Source organism: Fundulus heteroclitus, chromosome 15, assembly GCF_011125445.2.
Source record: "Fundulus heteroclitus isolate FHET01 chromosome 15, MU-UCD_Fhet_4.1, whole genome shotgun sequence".
Taxonomy (NCBI): domain Eukaryota; kingdom Metazoa; phylum Chordata; class Actinopteri; order Cyprinodontiformes; family Fundulidae; genus Fundulus; species Fundulus heteroclitus.
The window spans coordinates 3759822-3784161 of record NC_046375.1 but is presented as its reverse complement, the minus strand read 5'-3'; the positions used below and the strand labels follow the sequence as shown (position 1 = coordinate 3784161).

At 39.3% G+C, this 24340-nt stretch overlaps 1 long non-coding RNA gene across 1 annotated transcript; it reads right to left on the bottom strand.

Moving 5' to 3' along the window:
* Positions 1-7369: 7369 nt before the first annotated feature.
* LOC110369356 lies at positions 7370-24276 on the bottom strand. The gene is made up of 2 exons (XR_004932825.1): positions 24069-24276; positions 7370-7587 (listed from the first exon to the last, which is right to left on the bottom strand). It is a non-coding gene; the product is annotated as an uncharacterized LOC110369356 (long non-coding RNA).
* Between the last annotated feature and the right edge of the window lie 64 nt (positions 24277-24340).

Genomic DNA, 24340 nt, shown 5'->3' with positions numbered 1-24340 from the left:
AATGAGCTATGGAGACAAGGTGATATCTGTCTAAGAGACTTTCTATCTTTTAATCTGCAGTACACTGAGCTTTAACGGGACCAAAGAAAGTTAATAAAAAGGAAGGAAAACAAACTTGCTTTAATAGTTAAAAAAATGTGTGTGCTATTTAAATTTTTGGAGAAAAATTACTGCAACGAATCCAACCAAGGGTATGAACAGGTTGGATTTCCATGCCTGTAAAGTGCATGTACAGAACTGTACAGAAGCTGGGTCGAAGTTGATTTTCTACTTACATAGAATCAAGGGTATTTTACACTTTTGTTGAATAAAACAGGTTTTAAAGAATCGAAAGAAGAGTCTTTTGGAATTATTATTGTCATTCTTATTATTGAACTTTTATTTACACCGATAGTCCCATTGAGACAAGTTCTCATTGACAAGAGACAACTGCTAATGCAACGCAGAGTTGCAGCCATATGGGAATAGGGACTCAGTCCTAACAGAAGAGTCTGCATGGGTAAAAGTAGCTTTGTATGTATGTGTGCCACTTAATACTATGCAAAAGGTTTATTATGATTAGAAAATAAATTCAATAACTTAAGAAGAGGTCAATGATCTGCTATATTTACTTACATGAAAGCCCTGCTTTGTTGGATTTACCACTAGATGTTCCCCTTCCAAAAACAGTTTTATGTTTCACAGGTCTGCCAAAAAAGTCGATCAGACGGCTGCAGTTCATCCAGAACGCTGCTGCCTGCATCCTCACTAAGACTAAGATAGAGCACATCACCCCAGTTCTAAAGTCCTTACACTGCAGCTGTCTGATCAACTTTTTTGGAAGACCTGTGAAAACACCCTTGCAGTAATCAGTTTGACTAAAAATAAACGCATGGATTAGTTTTTCAAGATCCTGCTGAGACATTAGTCCTTTAATCCTGGAAATGTCCTTTAGGTGATAGAAGGCCGACCTTGTAATTGTCTGTAGATGCTTTTTGAATGTCCATCACTACACCCAGATTTTGGGCCCAATCAGTGATTGCTGGCAGAAGCAGCTGAAGCTGTGTGTTAACTCTTGATCACTTGTTTTTATTCAACAGGTTCAGAGTCACCTGGTAACATGGTGATGTAGAGCTGTTGTCATGATTTGGGCTTTTGTTTGTGTTTTTTGGGCTGATTGATCCTTCCCCAGTCTTAGCTCCTCAGTCACAATAACCAGCTACACCTGCCGTTTCCTAATCATCACCAAGCCGGTGCACCTGGGACTCTGTCCACTTATACCAGCCTCATACCACCACTCCCTGGAAACATGTAAGGAGACAAACATTGGTAAAACTTGTGGATTTTCTTATTGAAAAACTACATTATAGGAATGAATCTGGTGGCTGGAAAGGGTTGTTCAGCAGTGAATACAAGGTCCTGGAGTTACCTTCATTGGAACTGGTTAAATCGGAGTAGTATCTGGATTTAGTTTGAGTGCTTAATTCCTTATTTTTTGCTGTTTGAGTTTTGTACATTTCTTTGTGAATTGTTTGTCCAGTTTTCTTTTGTGGTCACTCAAGTTGATGAAATTTAGCTTTAATGGACCAGAGTTCAGGGGTGAACCAGGGGGCAGAGTGGCAGAAGGTAACAGGCCGCATTTTCAGTGGAGCAAGATCTTTAAAAGTATTATTTAAACAGTTATTATATTGAGACACAAACTTATCAGTGGTGGAAGAAGGATCTCGAATCAGAGCTCAATGGATATGAGAGGAAAGGGTATCCGTGTTGATGTCCCTAATATTCCTGAATGAGCTAAGACATTGTGTCTTAGTTATGGAGTAACGGAGAAAAATGCTGAATGAAAGGAGGAAATTAGCAGTTATTCAAAGATCATCTGCTGACCAGTTGGAGGGGGTGAGACCAGAGCAACAGATTAAGCCCAGAGTATTACCTTTAATGTGTGTGGGAATGTCAGTAAGTTGATCAAATCCAAAGGTTTCTAAACATGATATGAGGTCTCTGGTGATGGAAATTGTTGTCTAGATCTATTTTGAAATCTCAATACATGAACTAGTTCATTTAAGAAATCACTGTGTGGCTTGGGTGGGTGGTAGACTGCAGCAATAACGGTAGGACTGGGTCCATGGAGTTTACAAGCTACACTGTCAAAGGAAGTGAAAGGCAGCATGGGAACAGACAGCACCTTCCGCTTCTCACCTCCACAGCATGCCTCACGAGGTTTGCAAATGTAAGCAAACCCCTGTGGAGTCGTTAAGTTGTGAGAAGTTGTTGAGTTATCGGCAAGTTTCTGTTACACAGAGAAAGTCAAACTTAAGGTCGTCAAGGAGATCTTGGATGAGATGTCCCTTGCTTGTGAGCTGCGGATGTTGAGAAGACCAAGGTTCAGGGTGATGTTGTCGTGTTTGACCGGAGGCTTAGCCGGCCTGGCTAGGCTGGCTAGGACGCTGTAATCAATGGTCTAGTAGGATTTCCTGCAAGGGCAACAAGTGGTTAACCAGACGGATTTGGCAGTGTTGGAGTTTTTGAAATTGAAATTTCTGTGAGATACGCTATCAATGTAACTGCGGTGTGGTAAAAGAGTGACATCTGAGTGGAGGCGAAGTGTTGTTGGTGGAGGCTCAGTTAGGAGGCGTTCAGCCACTGTGTGTTGGAAAAAAACTGACCAAGGTTGGAGAAGGAGCAGCATGATGATCCAGACTATTACTGTCCATATATAATGCTGGGTATCCCGCAGAATTGCAGCTGGATGGGAAACTGCCGAGGAGACTGCCGAGTTCAAAGTCTGCAAGGTTCCTAGTGAGTAGGAGCAGGAAAATGTGCTAGCATCCACTCAAACTTAGCGCATGTGTTAAGGTAGAGTGGATGATCGCATCTTATTGCGAATTAGAATTTTGTTAACCGTTGGTTGTCTGTGTCTGTTCAGGTGTTATGTATAAGGATCTGTGGTGTCTCTGCATCATAGACCAGTGGGGCCTGGCCCCACCAGATGTCACTGTGGAACTCTATGTTCACAATAATAAGTGGCACAGATTTGTTCTTTATAGTGTAATATTGTAAAAAAGACTGATCCCCTTAACAATAAAATTCTGTCATAAAATTTGAGTGTATATATCTATGTCTGCCACAAAACTGACATGCTCAGCAGGCTAAATCCTCTTGAGGCGCCTTGATATTGGGGCAACCCCACCAATGTTTGTTTAAATAACAAACATCTGAAATCGCAGTACGCATGCCCAACTTGCTCTCAATAGACAGCCATGGGGCACAAATCCTACGGCCCCAAGCTCGGATCGTCCAATCAAAATACTGAAATTACACATTTTATGTTTATGTTCTGCTGGAAAATTTGCGATCTAGTGTTCAATCTAGTGTTGGTTGGCCTTGCTAGTTCTTGAAGGATTGATGTGAGTCTTTTCTGTTTAATAAAAGAACATTATGAGTGAGCCTTTATTTGTAGTTTTATGTATAAAAATTGAATTACATTTAGCTTATATAAAATTTCAAGTGTGTTGGATTATGCTAATTTATCTGTTTAATTTAAAATTTATCAAAGTCAGGCTGTATGCATCAAAAGTTTAATTGCTGCAATAGGAGTTTTTGTGCCCCTCTTAACTTATCATGCCAGAAACGCCATTGATAAGGAAGCTAATTTTTCGGCATGTATTAATGCCTGTGTTTTGTTTTGCATGTGATTTATTCCAATAATAATTATATGTTCAATGTAAGGTGTGCTATAAAAGTAATACATTTTTGTATGCTACAGTCTTATTTCGCTTGCGTTGCTAGATGAAGGGCAATGACATAATAACCAGGAGGTTTTTCAAACGTCTCATTTTCCAGACACCAACAAAACATTTACTTATTGCTAAAAAAAAAAACAGTTAGATTTTTTTTTGTTTTGTGTTGTTGTGTTTGTACTGTTTCTAGAAGCAGTAGGGACAGAAAAGGAAGTATTAAAAACGTGCAAAAGGGGATTGTTTTTAAATAATAGATCACCCGTGAATGGCATTGGGGAACTTAATGTAATGTAAACTTCGGATTTTAAAGTACGTAGTTTAAGAAAACTATCCTAAAACTCTCTCTCGCTCTCTCTCCTTCTGGAATTTAGCAAACAGAAATACTTTTGGTAATCCTAATCAACCTAAACCAAGAACAGTATTGAATCATTTAATGTCAGAGTGATAAGAAAGGTTAGTTGTCTTTTTATGGCGAGTCTGCAAACTTTTGAGTATGAGCTGTATTTGTATGTAGACATTTTTTTCACATTTCAGAAGTAGGTGAAGAAAGGTTTTAAACTCAGCAAGTAGTTTACTGAAGAGCAATCTGTTGCAACACCACTGCTGTGCAAGATATAGTAGCATATAAAGCAGAGTCATTGTTAAGTTATTTAAACCGTGCTTCCCCACTGAAAGGGATAGCAACACGGTTATTTCAGGGGGGTTCCACTCAATGACCACGCAGAAAGTCCCCCGGCTGGGGTTAGAATCCAAGACCTTTGCTACAAGGCGACAGTGCTACCAACTGTACCACTGTGCACAACTTGAATAAATAAATTTTCATCAACAGCATTTATTTACCTTCAAACAAATAATCTTCAAAATATGTCATGTAGCCAAGTACTTTCTCACAGTCTTTGTTTTTTTTTTAAAGAAACTCTGTAGAATTAGCTAAGAATAAATATTCTCATCACTTCACAATGCCATAAATACAGACTTAAACTGCTACATATTATATTTTACTATGAGCCAATAAACAGTTATCTCTGTGATTGCATTAGCTGTAGCAACATCTCAGAAGCAACAAAGTCCAGAACAGGATTGTTTCAAAAGTTTGCCTCCTTACAAGCTGCCTCTCTGGTATTTGAAAACGTCTCTCAGTTTTGCACAAATTCCCACAAGTTTGGTATACGTGTTAGACTCCTTCCACTGTACTCAGGTGTTTTGCATCATCTTTCTAGTCCCTCTGACATCAGGTTATTACCGTGTGGGTCCTACCTTCTTGCTTTTAAGCTTGACTTCACAGTCATCCAGGTAGCGCCGCATTTTTAATTTATTGTGCTTATCCAAAGTAATTTGGTGCATGATCAAATGAACAGTTTTCTCTCTTTACATTGCTATTTTCTGTCCAAAGGGTAACATAGGGACGACATAGGAAACATTTTTTTATTATTGATTATGTTGTTTTCTTTTCATGCATGGTAAAATGCTGCAGGGGCTCTCTTGACATTTGGTGTTTTGGAGAATGTCTGGTTTCTTGGTTTCACATCTTACCTGCCTTCTCAAATTCAGCAATGTTTTAATACTTTTGACTTCCAGTCTCCAGCCTTCTTTTGCCTGAATTTCTGTCTCCCACTCCACAAATGGAGCTGTTGCAGAGCTGGAGAGCTGTTGCAGTGACAGACGGCATCCTAGAGGCTTAAAGGAGCGCTTCCGCAGGTCCTTCCTTCCAGCTGCTGCTAGACTTTATAATCTCTGCTTCTTGCAACAAACTCAATTAGTATTTACAACATGCTGATGGTTCCGTCAGTTCTTCATTTGATCAAGAATCCTTTGCACTGCCTCTCAGATTTGAATGTCCATTTGCACTCACTTAAGCTTCTCTGGGATGTTTGCTTGTAGTTTTACTCACATTGTTCTGTACATTGGCTGCTGTCTTTCTTCTGTTTAGCTTGAATATGTTGTATTACTAATCAATTATCACCCAGTATTTGTTCACTTTCTAATAACTTCATTCTCTTCTGCTCAACAATTTAGCTTTAAATTAGCTTTTTTTATTGATATTACTTAATCAAGTCTGTAACTCCTCTCTATGTGTTTTTACCACAGTCACGCCAGAATTTCCTGTGTGGGACAATAAATGTATTCTTTTGTTCTAATTTGAGTGCCCTCTTGAACTATCCACTTTTAACCCTCACAATAGTATTACCTAATAAAACACCCATTACTCAATATTTAATTTTAAATTCCCACTATTGTTACTATAATAAAGAAGCTGCTGATAGATTTGATAGATTTTGGCGTTCACTTTCATGAAACGTCTGTATGACCAAAGAAAATGATGCTGGTTTTGATGAATGGCATCACTGTCTAATAGTCTGTATCATAAAACACAAGGAAGTAATCACACAACAACGGTTAGGTCAAATTATATTGTGCCTGTGGCAAAAACATTGTATTGTCAATCCCAATTACTGTGCAGTTATTGTTTCTTTTCTTTTTTTTCCGGGATAACCTGAAAACCAGCTCCTGGAAAAGTAAATAATTTATATAATTTAGACCAATATTATCATAGATAAGATACAACATAAGTTATTGTTTTTTTGTTTTTTTTGAAACAGTTCTAAAAAATGAACTGCATGAAGATTCCTCTATAAAGCAATGCAGAGCTGTTGGAACAGGGGAATCAAAACTGAATCCCAATAGAGGAGGTTGCATGAGAAAAAAATAATTATTCAGTAATAAAAAAAAAGACTTCTCACAAATCTTAGTCTCCAAAAGACGTTAGCAATATTTACACACGCACACACACGCATATATATATATATATATATATATATATATATATATATACAGACCCATTCAAATTATATTTATTTCAGTAAATTAATTCACTAAGTGAAACCCATACAGAGTAATTATGCACAGATTTATGTTTTCATGCCTTTATTTCTTTCAATAATGATGGTCTTTCACTTGCTGGTGATGAAAACACAACCTTTAAGATCAGAATGTTTTTGCATCAAACCAGTAAAAACATTTTAATACAGAAATGGAGGCTCAACGACAGGTGTTTAAAGTTTAAAGTTTAAGTTGTCATTGTACAAAGGTACTTTTGATCTGACAAACAACCCTCATCGGAACGCATGTCCTGATTAATTGAATTTGACTGTACTTGCAAGAGGAATCACTGGACTTGCCACGTGGTAGAATTTCAGAATAATCCACTTGTTTGTTTCGAGTAGCAAGAAATTTGGTGATCTTGGCAGAGCAGTGGACCGAAGAGCATTTTCCTGCAACAGCTGTGCAACTGAACAGATATTAGCATGCAGAACTGTGTCACCAGTGTAGAATTGTGTTTTTAAGTTATTGTGCCGACCTGCAGCTGTTTTGTTAAATGCTCAATATTGGTAGATTTCCAATTCTAAGCCATTTCCTTTTAAAACAATTGTGAGGAAAGTAGTGTTTTAGTGGCTGTTTTGTAATTGTTGACGTGGCAGTTTTGGAGAGCTTTTGGTAACTCTCACATCACTACCTGTATTCTTCATCTAAAAGAAATGTTATCCTCCCCTCTCAGCTGCTTCAGTACATGTTCTAATGACTTTATAGAGAAAGGGGAAATGACTCTGTGATTGGATTACACCACACTGAAATAACCGTACAAGGTAAACTGAACAAAGAGGTTTTTGTTTTATTCCGGAGGATTCCAAACTTCAATGTTGCAGTAAACTTTTGTAGTTCAGGAGCCGGTTTTGGAGTGAAGGAGTGGCGGCCTAGTGGCTGGCAGTTCCCCCGTTGGAATCCCACAGACTGACACTCAAGGTCCCCAGGCCCGACCCTTAGCTCCAGAATACTCTGCAGGTTTTGCGCTGTGGCAGCCTTCTTCTCCCTAAAGGACGGGTTACATGCAGAAGACAGATTTCATTGGAATGTACAAAGGTGCCATGACAAATGAAATGAAGATAAAAAACACGGAAATATCCCCAACCCGTCCCATCCTGCAGTAACCGACACCTGCCGTTATGTTTCCATTATTAGTTGCTCATATTCACTGCAAAGCTGTTGCAAATTGAAGTGAAGATGCTGCAACGATTTCTTTAAACACTCTGGATGATACAATTTCCATTTCAATGCAATGCCTGAGACAGCTGATATGGTTTCCCCCTCATGCTGAAACACGTCCCCAACCATCTCCACTGTCTCTGGTTTTCAGAGTTTTTATCGTTTCCTCCTCAGCGCGAACATATAACAACATTTGATGTGATACTATTGTAAAAACATATACCAAAAAGATACGCCAAAGCATACAACAACAACAAAAAAAAAAAAAAAAACGAGAGGCAAGCATTAAAGATGTGCTAAAATAACAGACCATCTTGCATTTTTTAGCACCTGATGTGACACCTTTTGACACTTCTGCGCGCACGTGCGTTCAGGGACAAAGCATTCAGTGTTATTTCACCACGTTTCTTTTGTTTTTATTCGAGTGGAAGGTTCAAGAAGTGTGCCTTGACGAATTGCATGGCCTGGTGTTGGAAGTGCAACACACAGCAGCATATTGCAGGTGAGTGAAGTCATTAATATTTCCTCTGTATCAATATCACTGGTGGAATGGTGTGTGCAAAAAAAAAAAAAAAATAAGTAAAAAAAAAAAAAAAAAGAGTGTATGTGTGTGCTACAGATTGACAGGTGGATGATCTCAGTGAGTGGAGCACCCTGGGATCGACTGCATAATCAGGGAGACAAAGGAGCACAGGAAGAGACGAAGAAACGTAGAGATGGAGGAAAAGTGCGTGCGTGCGTGCGTGCGTGCGTGCGTGTGAAAGAGAGGGAGCGAGAGAGAGGGATGAGAGAAGCAGAGAAGTACGGAATAGTAAAATTCCCAGAGGTGTGAAGGGGTTGTGTGCTCTCGTCTCTGTTTATTTCTCTGCATTCGTTTGAAATACTTTGCGTGTGTATATACGTTTCTCTTCTCTGTGTGTGTGCGTGCGTGCGTGCGTGCGTGCGTGCAGGAGATGTTTGATGGTTTCCAACAGTAAATAGGTTCATTGTGAGAACAGCAAAGGTTCCACATCAGGAGACTTCCCTGATAATTATACAGGAGCAGCGGTGGCCCCTCCCCCTCTTCATCGCTCGCATCAGTGATGTTCTGGTGGTGTGTGTGTGTGTGTGTGTGTGTGTGTGTGTGTGTGCGTGTGTGTGTGTGTGTGTGCTGTGGTGCGGCTGTGTAATGTTTGTCTTTGCAGCGCAGTCTGTGATCTCAGGTGCTTTTGCGCGTAAGCTGCGGTTGACATCCTCGCCTGCCGCTCCGCCGTAAACAGCTCCTCCCCGGCAGCGGAGGAATTAAGAGAGCCGCGGATGAGCTTGTGGCCGACCGCGGGGCTCAAAGCTGGAGGAGTCTGTTTATAATTGACCAACTCTTGTCGGCAAGTTTCACAGGCATCTCCCGTTGCTCTCCGGGTTCGGTCTGGGCACGCCGTTTCATCTGCGCCTCCTTCCGTTTCAGATCTTCCGCGCTCACGTTTGAGGATAAGCAACAGCGTCACGGGGCCGAACGGAGAGCATGGCGGGGCTGCGAATTCAAAAGCGCCGGAAATCAATATGGCTAATGGTGGCCTGTCACGAGCAAGGAAAACGTTTTGATCTGTGTTTATTTTTTTATTTTTTGCAACAAAAAGGCAGCCTTTCTTCTTTTCTCTTATCGTCGGTTTCAGTCCAGCGAATCATGTCCCAGCAGGAAAACACTGATAATGCGCAAATATGCTAATATCTAAACTATTGAGCCCTGAGCACGTTGTTTGGATCCAGGAATTCAGCAGTGGTTCTCTAGACTCTGATGCTCTGGGCCCACTGTCTCCAGAACACCTGATCCAAATCATAGCACTACATCCTGCATACCATTAAATGTTGTAAATGCCTGTTAAACACAACCAGTCATGGTCTGTGGCAGCAAAGAACCCCCCCCCAAAAGATGCACTACAGTAGGCCCTGAGGAGCAAGGTTGGAAAAAAAAAACACTTAAAGTCTCAAAAACGTGCTTGCCCCTTGACAGGTTTGTTCTGTTCTTGCTTTTCACATTTAAATGTTTCAGATCATTAAAAAAGTTTTATATCAGACAAATAAAACCTAAGAAAACGAGCAGTTTTCAACTGATTTTTTAATACTATTAAGGGATAACTGCTATCTTAACCCGAGTGGAAATATAATCTCTCTCCTTGTTTGATCATCCAAAACACTGTTTTAGATCAATTTCACAAGCCACGCCCAGGCCTGATAACGTTCTGACCTGCAGAATAAAGAAATCAGTTAAATAGAGCCAGAAGTGGGTAAATCCAGCTTTAGAAAAGTAAAACCCCTGCATTGTTTTCCTTCATCCTTTCACTTAACCAAGTGATTTTAAAACTTTATTTTTTCTTTATTGCTGTGGAGCTGGAAAACTAATGGTTGAAACTAATCCCTGTGCAGTTCATTTTTATTTAGGCAACCTGGTTTACCCACCTCTGAATAGAGGCTAATTTACAACACGAAGCAGGGTTGCAGATCTCAAAAGGCAACACAATATGCTGTTTTTCTCCGACAGTTTGTGACCTTAAGATGAAGCATATTTGGGTTACGCAGCTGATCCGAAGCAAACCAGCAAGTCGGCCTCTAAATGGCTCCAAAGGAAAAATAGGATTTTAAAGTGGCCTAGTCAAAGTCTGTACATAAATCTAATGAAAATGCTCTGGCCTACCCTTGAAATGTCATTCACGTGCCAAAACCTTTCAGTGTGGCACAATTAAAACTATTCTGCTAAGAGGAGTGGGCCAAGAATCCTCCAAGGAATGAGGTTTATGGTGCAACTACAACTCATGTTGTCATTGTCTGATATTAGAATAGTTTTACATCCAAAACATTGAACTTTCATGATAGTAAAAACAGAAGGGGGTACCTTTAAACAACACTGGATGAGATTAAGCTTGTATTAAATTGTCTGGTGCATAGTCCTCTACGTTATTTGGGAAGGTTTGATGGTGGTTCAGCTTCAGTTAGCTTAGCTTTGTGCTGAGGATTGGTTGTTGAGGATGCGTTCTTGGAGCTGGACTGGACCACAAACTGTACAAACTTAACTTTTTACCATTCATGGGTGGCCCAGAAGCTGGTTTTAGCTTTTATATAAAAAAAAAAAGATGTGGAGATGAATAGATTTGCTACTTATTTACAAGCCAACCATGACAATACAAAGTCCGTTTAACCATATATTCAGCCTTCATTCTTTAAATTCTCTTTATTCATAGCTGTCGCATTTTAAACACGGTACTGTTATGTTGGTTAAAGTTTTCCTGCTTTGCACTGTTTGAAGAATAATGTTTATTCTAAAGTCTGTTTTGATTTGGTCATTGAGCTCATTCTTTGTAAGTATTTTCAAATGACATTTAGTCATTCTAATGATGAAACCTACAGTGTTTAATTTTCTTCTGCTACAGCTTTGCCAAAGTTTAGGCCCACCTTTACTGTTCTGAAACGTTTGTGTTCAAAATTAAAATTGTCTATATAGTACATTTGGTAGTTTAATTGTTAAACTGCATAGAGTGTAACTGATATTTAACACTGGTAGAGACATTTGTTGCAGGTTTTGGTGCTTGGTTTCGCTCTACTGTTGAGCCTGAAGATACTTTACTTCTAACTTTTCTAAGGTCAACACTCATTAAGTCTCTGTATTAATGGGATCCAGTTGAGCTTCATGGCCTCCTATGATAAACTCTCTCCTTTTAGATCTGTGACTTTTTCGTTATATGTTTGATTGCTCGATTGTTCTTCTGTGTGAAGATATACTCCACCTAGTTTGTTCAGTTATAGGACCAAACATCCTTTCTGTCGCTGACGTGGTTAGGTTTATGTCTTTAAGAGTTTAGATAAGTCTTGAGCTGGAATTGTTTTATGTAAAATATATAAAATACAAGTGAATGTTTTACCTCCAAACAGGAAAGTTGCACACACTTTCTTTCTGGAAGAAGTATTTTGTAGCAATTTCTTCTTTACCACCCTCTGTCTTTATGAGGATTCATGCATTTGGATTGGATTGCCATTTATTTTTTCAATTTGAAACTTTATTTAGTAATATTACTTTAGTAAATATTCATTGTCCACTTTAAAAAAAACAAAACAAAAAAAAAACAGCAACACTAAATAGGTTTTGTCTGTAACTATGTGCACTAAAAGACTAAATTACGACAACAGTATCCTTGGCCCTTGAACTTTTTCCACATTGCACTACATTACCACCAAAAATTTTAATATATGTTATCAGACTTTCGTTTAAAAAACAACAACACATAATTATGAAGTAAAAAAAATAGTGTGTGGTTTTTAACTTTTCTTTTTTACTAATAAAAATCTGAAAATAGTGGAGATGATTAACTAGGAAGAGCGTGAGGACAGAATTTTAAAGTATTGCCACCGACCATCATATGGTTTAGGTCTTGACTTTGACTGGACCATTCTAATGTTTGTATCCAAATCATTTCATCGTAGCTCTAACTTTAGGGTTGTTGTCCAGATGAATCAAAAACCTTCACCCTGATCTGAAGACTTTTGCAGCCTCTAACAGGTTGTCTTCCACGATTGCAGTGTATTCATCTCCATCAACTCAGACCAGGAGCCCTGCCTCTGCTGAGGTAAAGGATCCCCACAGCATGATGCTGCCACTACCATGTTATACTTGGGGTCAGTGTATTAATAGATTTATGGTAGACTAAGACAGAGGGAAAATATAAATGCACCCCTTCAATTTTAAAATTTTTATTTCGAAAACATGTATTCCTGTCCTTAGGTTTTGCATTGTGCACTCCTCTGTTTCATCTTTCACATGGAATACCAATAAAATGCATTGAAATTTGTGGTTGAAATGTGACAAAATAACAATTTCAGGTAATATGAAAACTTTTGCAAGACACCTTTGCAGGTCTTTTTTAAGGCTCAAAAACTGTATATGTACGTGATTTATGATTTTTAAAAAAAATATTTCTTTCTTTTAATCAGTAATTTCAGTTGTTTTTTTTATATCTGAAAATATCTGTTAATTTTTGCTCCAATGTTGCAAAGACATGTTGTTTTCACAGGTCTGCCTAAAAAGACAGCTGCAGCTGATCCAGAACGCTGCTGCCCGCATCCTCACTAAGACTAAGAAAGTAGAGCACATCACCCCAGTTCTAAAGTCCTTACACTGGCTCCCTGTATCTCAGAGAATAGACTTTAAAATACTTATGTTAGTTTATAAATCCCTGAATGGCTTAGCACCTAAATACATCACAGACTTGTTATCAGTGTATCAACCATCCAGACCACTATGGTCTGCTCCAGCCTGCTCTGCAGAACCAGAACCAGACACGGAGAAGCAGCATTAAGTTCCTATGCTCCACTTATCTGGAACAAACTTCCAGAAAACTGTAAAAGTGCAGAAAGCCTGAGTTCCTTTAAATCAAGATTAAAAACATATTTGTTTAGGACTGCCTTGGACTGTTCTAGTTAAACTGTTTCACTGAAACATCATTAGTTCAAGTTTGTAGTCCTGCTGTTTTTAATGTTCTATTTTTGTTTCTACATTTTATTCCTACTTGCTCTTTTTCTGTTTTATTTTCCTATATTTTAATCATGTAAAGCACTTTGCATTGTCTCCGTACTGAATTGTGCTATACAAATAAACTTGCCTTGCCTTGCCTTGCCTAAGACACCAAACTTCTGGTAATAGGTGAACTCTGCACATTTACGCCACAACAACAAATGCTTGAAGTAGGTTTTTAATGGGAGACTTTATTGTGAAGTAATTCCACTTACAAGACATATTACATTTGACTTCTTACACATACAGTTTAGGTTACATTTCCTCAGCAAGACAACAACCGAGATGGTGAGAGTTTGGTGCCTGAAGGCTTTCATCCGACACCTTGTTAACATTTCATATATATGTCTCTGGTTCAGAAATATCCGTCCACTTCCTGGGGACATTCTCTCAGCAGATGAAACAAGAGAACTTGTAGCAAGAAGGCTTGTCTCTGTCTGTGGCCTGTCATTTCTCACAGAACCACTGTAATAAAAGTAAAAAATAAAACCTATGTTTTTCCTATCTGGACCGGGGAGGGGGGGGGGGGTCCTGAAAGAGCGGGTGGCCAGATCGTTTTATGCTTAAAGATTTCCTTTTCGCAGAACTCTCGGCCTCTGCCTGATCTCGCTAATTCAATGTACACTGAACACATCATCTCTTGCACATTCACACTCATGCAACATATATTCAAACAGCTCTGCTTTAAGAGATTACAGAGATTACACAGGAATTACACGATCAAAGTCATTGAACCTGCATCACCCCCACCCAGCCATACTCGTCAAGTGTACACTTACTGGGTGTGAAAGTGGGAGAGCAAGCTTGTGAGTGTGTTGTGTGTGTGTGTGTGTGTTTTTCACAGAGACCTGCGGGTTAATCTCCCCTCGGGCTGCACGGCCCAAGTGGCGCACTCTGCTGGAGGGGACAAGGAGAGCAAGAAAGGAAAAGTGAAGAAACCGCACACCAGGAAGGAAAATTCTTGATACAGAACGACAGAACATGCCTTATGCACTCATTGAACATAGTTTTATTTAGTAAACGGCGTTGTATTTCAAAACAAAGAGGTAAAACGCATAGCTAAAAGGAAGTTTTTTTTTTATTATTTATGTAGGTGGTAACTGGTTGCAGTGTAAATATGTGCATTATTTGTTTTTTTATGTAATAATCAACAAAGTTGTTTTCAACACACGGTGTCGTTAAGATCTGCCAATAGAAAACGTGATGGCGGGTCTAGAAACCACCCATTCACTTGTGAGTGCAGCGTAATGAAAATGTTAACCAAATTCATCTGTGAGGGACAAAAAAGGCAAAAAAGAAACTCAAGGATGTAAATGGATGAAAATGCAAAACTAGTCTAATTTAGTCTAAGTCTAACTAGTCTAATCTAACTAATTGTTCTTTTCATATGCTACTGATTGTTAAAAAAGTTCTTAGAACTTTCGAGGCTGCCTCTACTGGTAATGAAAAAAAAACACAAGAACACAAACTATAACATATTCCTTTATTGAGGTTTGAATTTTAATGTAAAACAAGATAGACACAAAAAAACTTTCAGTTTAATCTTTAAAGTCCTGTTGTTGTTGTTTTTATTTAAAAAAAAGTCAAATTTCTTACAAAAATAGAAAATTATTTTTGTAAGAAATGACATGTCTCCATACAAAAACATCGTCAAATGGATGAATTGCTTCCACAGATAAGATGTTGGTGGCATTTTTGAGATGGAGGGTGTTGGTCACCGCCCAGGGCGACATAGCTCAGGGGGTTGTTATAAACCCTCAACAATTAAAAAATAAAAAGGTTATCTGTCAGCTTCTCCCCCAGCAAGGTTTCTGGTGCTTATTTGCATGCCTGGTCAAAGGGCCCTTCAAGAAAATGGCACTAATTGCCATTTAATTTCCAGCTTCAGATTTTGAAAAATCAAAGTAATTTGATGTTGTTGTTTTTTATATATATAAAATCCAACAAACTTCACACATCTATAAATGGAACAGGTGGTTTGATGATTGGATGTGTCTGAGCAATCACATCCAATCATCAAAAAGCTGTACAAAAATATATAAATAACTATATTATCTCATAAGTACAGGTACTAAAATCAACATGTACAAACAGCAGTCACTTCATAACGAACATATAAACAAGCAATATAGAAATGAACCCAATGTAGAGCATACAGTTCAGGAATAATATTTCCAAAACTGTATTGAACATTACAGAATTTGTTTTTTTTATAGCAATTCATCATTTAGTCCCTCTGGAGCCAAAAGTCCTAAAAGTAACTTATCACCACCCCTCAGTAGAAGAATGACCCGTTCAATACCGTATAATTACAATGAAGAAATACGATGAGCATTCCCGTGTAACCTTTGTTTAAGTTTGCCTGCAGTTTTCCCAACATATGCAAGCCTACTACACAGACCATGTATATTTCATGTGGATACAAAAGTGATAACATTAACAAGAAGTCACAATATAAAGGGTGATATTGTTCTTTCGACATGAAAACTTTGCTAAAACTAGTTTATCTTTACTGCTTTTTGCTTATCTTACGAATATGGGAGGATTTATTTCTATTAAATATCAGGATCAGAGTTCAATATTGCCAGTGTTTTCTAAAATATGTATACATTTCTAGTGGCAAAATGAACTACAAACAGCAAATGTAACTGAAAACTCTTTTGCAGCTTTTGTTCACCTTTTATACCCTTTGTACTCCTTTTTTAGGAAATCTGGATTAAATCTGTACAACTTTTAGCCCAGTTGGATCATAAATTGGATAATCTATTTTACAATGAAATTAAAGCTCAGGTCAAGAAGCCTGAAAGTTTTTATTCTGTTGGCGAAAACACAAAAAAAAAACTGTATGATTTATTCCATCTTTCATGGGGCCAAATACAAACCTGGATTGAATCATTCTACACTGATTACAGATTAATCAAAATTAGGTAGAGATTGGTGCTTGCGGGGCAAAACAAGAACCACCACTGAGCTGTTGAAATAAAAAGAAATGAGCAAACGGTGGGAAGTGTTCAGGTGACAGCTGCATCCTGCCCAACTAACAGGGTATACATCTGCCCCTTTGTGGGAGTCCTCAATGTTGAGGCATTTAAAACAAAATAATAATTGTACAGACTATATTACATCCAGGTTAAAGGATAACATATCCAATTGGACTGTTTTCCAGTGTGCTGAAGCTACGCTGGATATATGCATCCCATGATGCCAGGTTTCAATTAAAACCTTCCAGAATAATAAAAATTAAGTCAACCCTCAAAGATCCATTTAACTCTTGGCATTGAAGCACCCATTCAGAGTAAAGCCTGGAGCCACTTCTGAAGCAATAACCCACATGAATATCACCACTATTCTGTTTTTAATGGGGGTAATTATCCGAATAGATCTAAAATCCCACAGACACAATGGGAGAATCGTCTGACTAAATAAACAGACCATCAAATGTTTTAGGCATTGTGTGATTTTTTTTTTACATCTCGTCTGAAGGATCTCACCAAAAAAAAAAAAAAAAAAAAGAAAGGGAGAAATAAGAGGTGATGAAAATCTTACGAGTGAGTGTTGCTCTTTTCCTCCCATCTGCGCGGGAAATGGTCGAAAGACTTTTTGGCTTTCGTGTGATCTTCAGGAGCACTTCAGAAACTCTTGAAAAGAGAAGTTAATGAACTTCGATCGACGCGCACGGACGCGCGCGCGCGCACGCACGCACACGCAGCAGGCTTCACGCTAATCCAACAGCTGGTGGAGTTAAGTTTTTCCAAATCAATGTTACAGCTTCGGTCCTGCACGGCCGATGCTTGTAATCGTTTATTAAAAGTACTGTTAATCATTCGGCGCAGAGGACCATTAATTGATGGCTTGGAAGCAACTGAACCCGCCAACCGAACTCTCATTAACAGCCGATCAGTTGTTGCGCACGTTTGTGCTACTTTCTTTCTAATTATTATTTTAATAAATCAACGTCACGCATAAAGAAAAGACCCATGTCTTCTTCTTTTTTTCTTTTTTTTATCTCCAGACGCATTTGTCACCAGTAAAACGTGCGAGGCTTGTTTATGACTATTATTACCGTGAGCATGCAGAGGATTACACACTGTCCGTTGGGAGCAGATTGGCCTTTTCTTCTGTTTATTCGCAGCAGATGACACGTGTCTGACCCGGATTGAACCTCCTGAATTGACTTCGCCAGCGAGTACGGCGACAAAGAAGCAACAATTAAACACGCTAATTGGATACGCAAACCGACGATGATACTCGGGGGTTGTTGTGTTGTTGAAGATGAGCAAAGCTATGGGGGGGGGGGGGGGGGGGGGGGGGGGGGGTTCCTGGAGTAGAGGAAATGTCCAGACTGTTGGTAGGTTGGGGGCAATGTTCCCATCTGATTCTAGCTGACTTGAGTTTATTTGGTTTTACATGGTATTAAGTTAAATTAAGGGTAGAAATTAACAACAATGCAGACTCATTGAAAGCAGGGGGGTAGTTTTAATCGTCCTGTTACTGAAAATTTCTAAATAAATAAACTTGCCTTACCACTAAATGTTTGCCCATCCTGCCTCCCTGGACAGACAACGCGTGATCTTTTCTGGTGAAAATGAGTTTAAAATAGCGCAACACCTTTGATTTATTGAACGCATGTCCCCCTTTTTTTAATCATTTTAAAGGACTCCTCCAGTAGCACCACCAGGCTGGTGCTGGAGGGGGAGGATGGACGGTTTTTCGTTTTGCGTGCGTCATCCCAACATCACCAGCGCCTCCTGTCAGGCCATCCCTCACAAAACTTTCTGGAGACGAGCCTGGACCCACTGGCTGCTGTCGAAGCTTTCCGGTGATCTGTTTCTCCCTGACTGCCCATTTTACTTACCAACACCTGTTTCCCTGCCTCTGTGCTCCCCTCACCTCGCCCAGCGCATGAGAAGAAATTAATTTGCAGCAAAGAAGCTCAAAGAAGGCAGCGACGCCCCCCCCCCCCCCTTCTCGGCCCCTCCCCTCCGCCGAAACGACACAGTAAATCCCCACAATTAGCAGATCCATATTAGCATATTAACCTGCGCTTCCTTCCGAGGCGCATCCTTTATGTAGGTCAGACAGTTTTCTTAATTACTTTTTTTTTTGTTGTTGTTCCTGCCAACGGAGGAGGGAAAACATATTCTGCGCCGTTTGTTTTGGTTTGCGTCTTCGTTGTGTCAGACGTTATTTTGGCTGGAGAAAGGTGCAGACTTAACGGACGCTGGTGGCCATATGAGGCCGGTGTCTGTCCGGGCTTGATTAAAATCCAGACTCATAAACAAGGCAAACGCGTGTGCGCTTACACTGGAACCAGTCTGGGGTTTTCCTTTTTCTGTTTTTACTTGATGTCTGTGTGTGTGTTTTTCCCCTGTCTGACTGCAGACTGGTTAGAAATATAAAACTTTGGTTGTGTTTATGTTTTGTTATTGTTATTTTCTTTCAGATCTTTGCTATCATACGCAGCATTTTATGGTTTACCAAAGCATCCAGGGCGTTTTTTTTAAACGCAGAATGGATCCACATAACCTTTGACTGTATCCTGAGTTAATCTAAATGTTAGAATCTGACACAATGTGCTGAAAGTTGTGCTGAAGCCTCGCCTATAAAGGGGATTACACGGCAGTAATAGCCTGGATTAAATGACTTCAGGCTATGTAGTGATCTATTATGGATAAGTCGTGGCTCTGTATTAAACCGTTTAAAGCAATCTGGTTTGATCATGATCTTATGTTTTTATAAAGCCTTGCACTGCTGTTTATTCTAAGCTTTATGTGGGGTATTTTATATAGGTTATTATTCAATTAAAAAAGTGCAGTGTATTAAAACGTCTATTGCCGTCCTCATGTGAGAGAAAGGTGGTTGGGGTTCATCAAATAGGCTCACCAAGACTGACTTTCAACATTTTCGTTTGAGTAAAAAAAATGTAATGTACGGTGTTGGTTTAAAAAAAGAAAAAGAAACATTTTGAACACCATTTCTGGAAAATACAGACATAATAGCTGGGGAAACTTATAAAGACGTCGATGGATGTCCAGTGTGTGAGGGCAGCTCTCAAAGAGACACACTGGAGACGCTTTATTTAAAAAAAAAAAATCATAACTGTATTTTAATCTATTTCCAAAATTAAATAGGACTTCAGGTGGTGACCCAAACAGTTTTAAAAATGCTGGGAAATTCTAATATTAGGAGGATTTCAAGATTTTTTGAATGCCACTTGGGTCTGATGACGTAATGTCATGGAGCTTTAGCTTTCTACTTTTGAATGGTATAAAGCTTGACTATCTATCTATCTATCTATCTATCTATCTATCTATCTATCTATCTATCTATCTATCTATCTATCTATCTATCTATCTATAGACACAACAAGGTTTAAAAAAGACAAGATTGCATATATATATATATATATATATATATATATATATATATATAAGTTCTTGCTGCTCCCAAAATGTCTGGCTGACTCACAGGATGCTTTTAGTCAGTTTGCTGCAATCTTGACTTTTTTAAATACTGTTGGAAAGTTGCAATATTAGGTCACATAAGCTTTTGCAAGCCCTCAAGCGCCACAAAAATCGCGATCTTCATCTTATACTTGCTGCCTGACTCTTGCCCCTTAAATATGACGGTATCCCCCGACCCCAAACCACCCGCCCACGCCCTCCCTCCGCTCCGTGACGGTCCATCCAGAAAACCTCGGGGCTGATCTAAATTCTCGCCTCTGGGCTGTACAACCGTGCGGGCTTTCGGGCCTTTCCCTGCCTCGTCAGGCGCCAGATGGACTGGCCCCTGTCCGGAGATCAGTGCGCATCTGCTGCGGCGCTCTCAGCCCCCCGGTAAAAGCGAGGCCCCTCGCTGGCGTTAAGCCCTACTTGGTACAACTGGTGCCTCGGTTTGGCAGTGGACTGTGGCTGCACAGAACGTACATTTACTCAATGATCTATAATCTGCAACACGTAAAGCCAAATGGGAATAATGTTCTCCGTGATCTGGGGAACCCCTCTTTTGCAAACTCACTTTGCTTCTTGCAGACTGTCTGAGGTTTTCCAATTGGTGTTTAACTCATAAATCTTCATTAATCTCATGTATATTCAACCTGTGGTGATCAGGGTGAAGAAGGAACGATTAAACTGTCCATCCAAAAAAATTATTTAATGTTCATTGGTCCCTTTTCTTCATTGAGCCCAGAAAAATATTTAGAAAAACGATTTAGCACAAACGTACAGTCTGTAAGTTAGCCTGAAGAAAGACCTTGAAGCAGAGCCAACCCAAGACTTTATCGGGCCCTGTGCTGAGATTATGTGGGTGCCCCATTTCCACTTCACGTTGTTCATTAAATAAATTGTGGGCCAGGAAGACGAAACCAGTATTTATTGAGGAGTTTGCAGTTATATTGTCCTTTAAAGGTAACTCCAGCACCGACACCAGCTGCAGAAATGACTGAACTAGCAACCCTAAATAATGACATAATTATCAATCTATGACTATTTTCCTCTAGCATTTAGATTTCCAATTCATTTAAATTCTGAATATTTTTAAATTCTTTTGAACTTAGCAAATTCTTGTTAGCCCGTGCCTGTCAGCTCTACTTTGAAAGTCAGACATGGCTAGCCATTTTAAGATTTGACATTATAGCGCCCTTTATTGAACTGTAATTTAACAGGAACTAAGATGGACAAAGAGGGGCAACACATGCAGCAAACGATCCAAGACCAGGAACCAAATCAGGATTTTAGCCTCTGCAGTTTATGATGGTCCTGCTCCACCTGCTGAGCCACCCATTGCCCTTAATACAGATTCAAACACCAACCAAAGTCACTTTATGCATTATTCAGACTGAGGTTAACGTCTACTTATTGAAATTATTATAGGGCATGGGACCATTCTATACAGGATAGTGTCATCCATTCAGTTCAGTTTATTTATAATTCACAACACAAGTCCTGTCAGTGCACTTTTCACCATAAAAAGTAAACTCATTGCAATCATGCAGAAAGATACACTGATGCACTCCCAGTCAAAGGTTTGGAACGCACCACTGTCGATCAATGGCTTTCCCTTATCTATAATACTTTCTACATTGTGAGGATATCAAAACTGTGAAGCAAAACCTTTCCAAAGGTTTTGAGGGAGATCCCGGTGGTAGTGGAAAAAATAAAGACAAGCCAGATGTGAGCAGGTGTGTCCAAACTTCCGAAGTGATCCTAATTATCAAACAATGCTGTTAAGTTCACTTTATCATTGAAAATGATTAAAACGTTTTCTACCTATGGAGACCCAGTTGAGTCATTGACTCATCATGAATAGGTTTGATGTATCAGCTGTTTTAAACATATGAAATCAGGCGTGTTGCTGTTCGTGTAATTATGGCAGAGTTTAGGACGATTCCCTTAATGTTTGGTGTCTGAACGAAAATGAAAAAAGAGACACCTGCTTTCTCCCTTCCCCTCTCTCTGTGCCTGGTGGCCTTCCTGTTCGTCCCTCCTCCTCTTTTCCATTCTCCCCACCCTCTTCCCTCCCTCCCTTGCTATCCTTTTTCTTTTTTTATTTCTTCTCTTTTTTATTATTATTATTACCTGGCGTGCGACAGCCGGCCTTCACCGGTCTGCTCGCGCAGAGGTTTCACGTCGAGCCTCGAGGCAAAACAATCCGGATCGGTTAATTAAAATATAAAGGGCCTTGAGAACTTTTCTTCCACTTTACACCTGAATTTTCCCACTCTGGGACGATAAAAGATGTTTCTATTTTATTCTATTCTAAAATAGCCTATTTAAGGTACCCCCTGTCTGTGCTATTGGGCCGCTGTGTCCTCCCTGTGAGACCCCACCCCCCCCCCCCCCCCCCCCCCACGCCCCCCCCCCCCACCCCTCCACATTTCAACGTAAGAAAATGAGTTAAACTGTCTTCTTGGTCAAGAAGAAAAGGAAGCTTTCATAGAATAGATGATTTTATAAAGGGGGGGGGTGTTACTCTTTGGTGATGAGAGCAGTAGTCCATATGAAAAAGTTTTAGTTAAAGACGGAGCCAAACTAGCATCAATAAAGGTGTATTAATAAAGGCCTACTTTGAAGCAATTTGGATACATTGAAAAAAAGAAGTGCTAAAAACATTCGTGAGAAAGAATAATTGCTTGCAAAATGTGTGACGTGAACATTTGTTATTATTATTATTATTATTATTATTATTATTATTATTATTATTATTATTATTATTATTATTATTATTATTATTATTATTATTATTATCCACTATTATTCAGTTGTGTGGGGCATTTTTGCAACCGATATTGGATTGAGATTAAGTCGGATGCAGGAACAGATGGGAAGGAAAATAGTTACTTAATTAAAGCGCAGAGTCAATGTCGGCGTCTCGGCGTCAGCGCGGCCACAGTCTGCACCTTAATAATATCAGAGAGTCGCTTTGGTTGCAGTTACAGCTGAGTGTGTATATGTGTGTGTGTGTGTGTGTGGGGGGGGGGGGGCATCCAAAACAAGACTGATTAGGGCTTATCTCTGCTCTGAGTGCGAGCCACAGCCCCCTCCTTCTCTCTCTCTCTCTCTCTCTCTCTCTCTCTCTCTCTCTCTCTCTCTCTCTCTCTCTCTCTCTCTCTCTCTCTCTCTCTCTCTCGACTGGCTGGTTCTTGAATGGCAGCAAATCTGACAGACAGTAGAATACCTCTCCTCTCCTCCTCCAGTTTCTATCCCTCTCCTTTATTTTCATTTGCTGCTCACCGCCAGCCTCAAACCACAACACTTCCGCGTTTACTCTTTATGTTCTTCTATTGCTTTTTTACCAAGAAGGCCTGAGGGCAAGTCAATGCCTGTTCTCTGCATGTTTATCGTATAGCCTGCATTTTGACTGCAGGTTCTCTTTGTGGCTCCATTCACCTGTTAGTACAGGCCTGTTTAGCTCCGTGTATTTTCCTGTAACCTAAAGAGGACCTATGGTTTCAGATAAAGTGTTTCATTTTTTTCGGTATATTCTGTAACGAAAGAAAGAAAAAAAATCAACACATATAATATATATTTTTTAAACGTAAACAAAAACACCCTCATCTGTGCGCTATCACCGCACCGTTCAGCTGGGCAGGACCACCCCGGGGCGCGCGTTCAGGTGAGTTACAGCAATAGGGAAAAGGCAAATATGGAGAAAAACCCGTTGGTAAAATAAAAATAAATGTATGTTAACAAATTATGATAATAATAATAAGCACGTTTCGATCCAGACATGAGCAAGCCCGGCTTGTATACAGTATCAATGTCTAGTACATCCATTATCAACACAAAAAACACTCCCCGATCCCCAATGAAACAAAAACGAGAAAATACCTGAATGCATCAAAAGATTAACGTAGGGGTTAGGAATATAAAAAAAAAATGTGGTGGTAACTTTTCTGCAAATGAACAACAAATAAAAAATATATGGATGCTTCAATTTGAGAAATTGTCACTATCTTCAAAATATGTTTTATTCAAATTGTTTATTACAGTAAAATAATCTCTTAAAATTCGAAGATAAGTGTTTTATTTTTATTTTAGGAAAATGCAGATGGGTAATACGTGAAAACAGCATCTGATATTTAAATAAGGATAATATTAATAATCTAAAGGCTAAATTAACCCAAACCCCTGATGCATGCAGAAAGCATAAAAAACATCCAGTTACACAAAAAGTAACAGCTTCCAGAACAAATAGAAATATGTTTTGAAATTCAGGAAAAAAAACATAAAAGTTTTTTTTTTTATCAAAATATTGCAAATGAAACTTACACTTTTGTCGAAAATCCGCACGTATTTAGTTACACGACTTTACAGCTGCTAGTAAAAAAAAAAATGAGGATATCACGACGAAAAGCGAGGAGCAGAGCCGGTGAAAACACAAACGAGTCAAAAAACGGGGGAAAATGTCCACAAAAAAGCGTCGAAAACGTTGAAAGAAGCTCTCGGTTCCTTATTAGGGCGAAGATACAATATTTATTCCTTGTCTCCTGGGATGCTCCTTCTCCGTCTATTGTCCTCCCATTCCTCAGTGCTGATGCTTA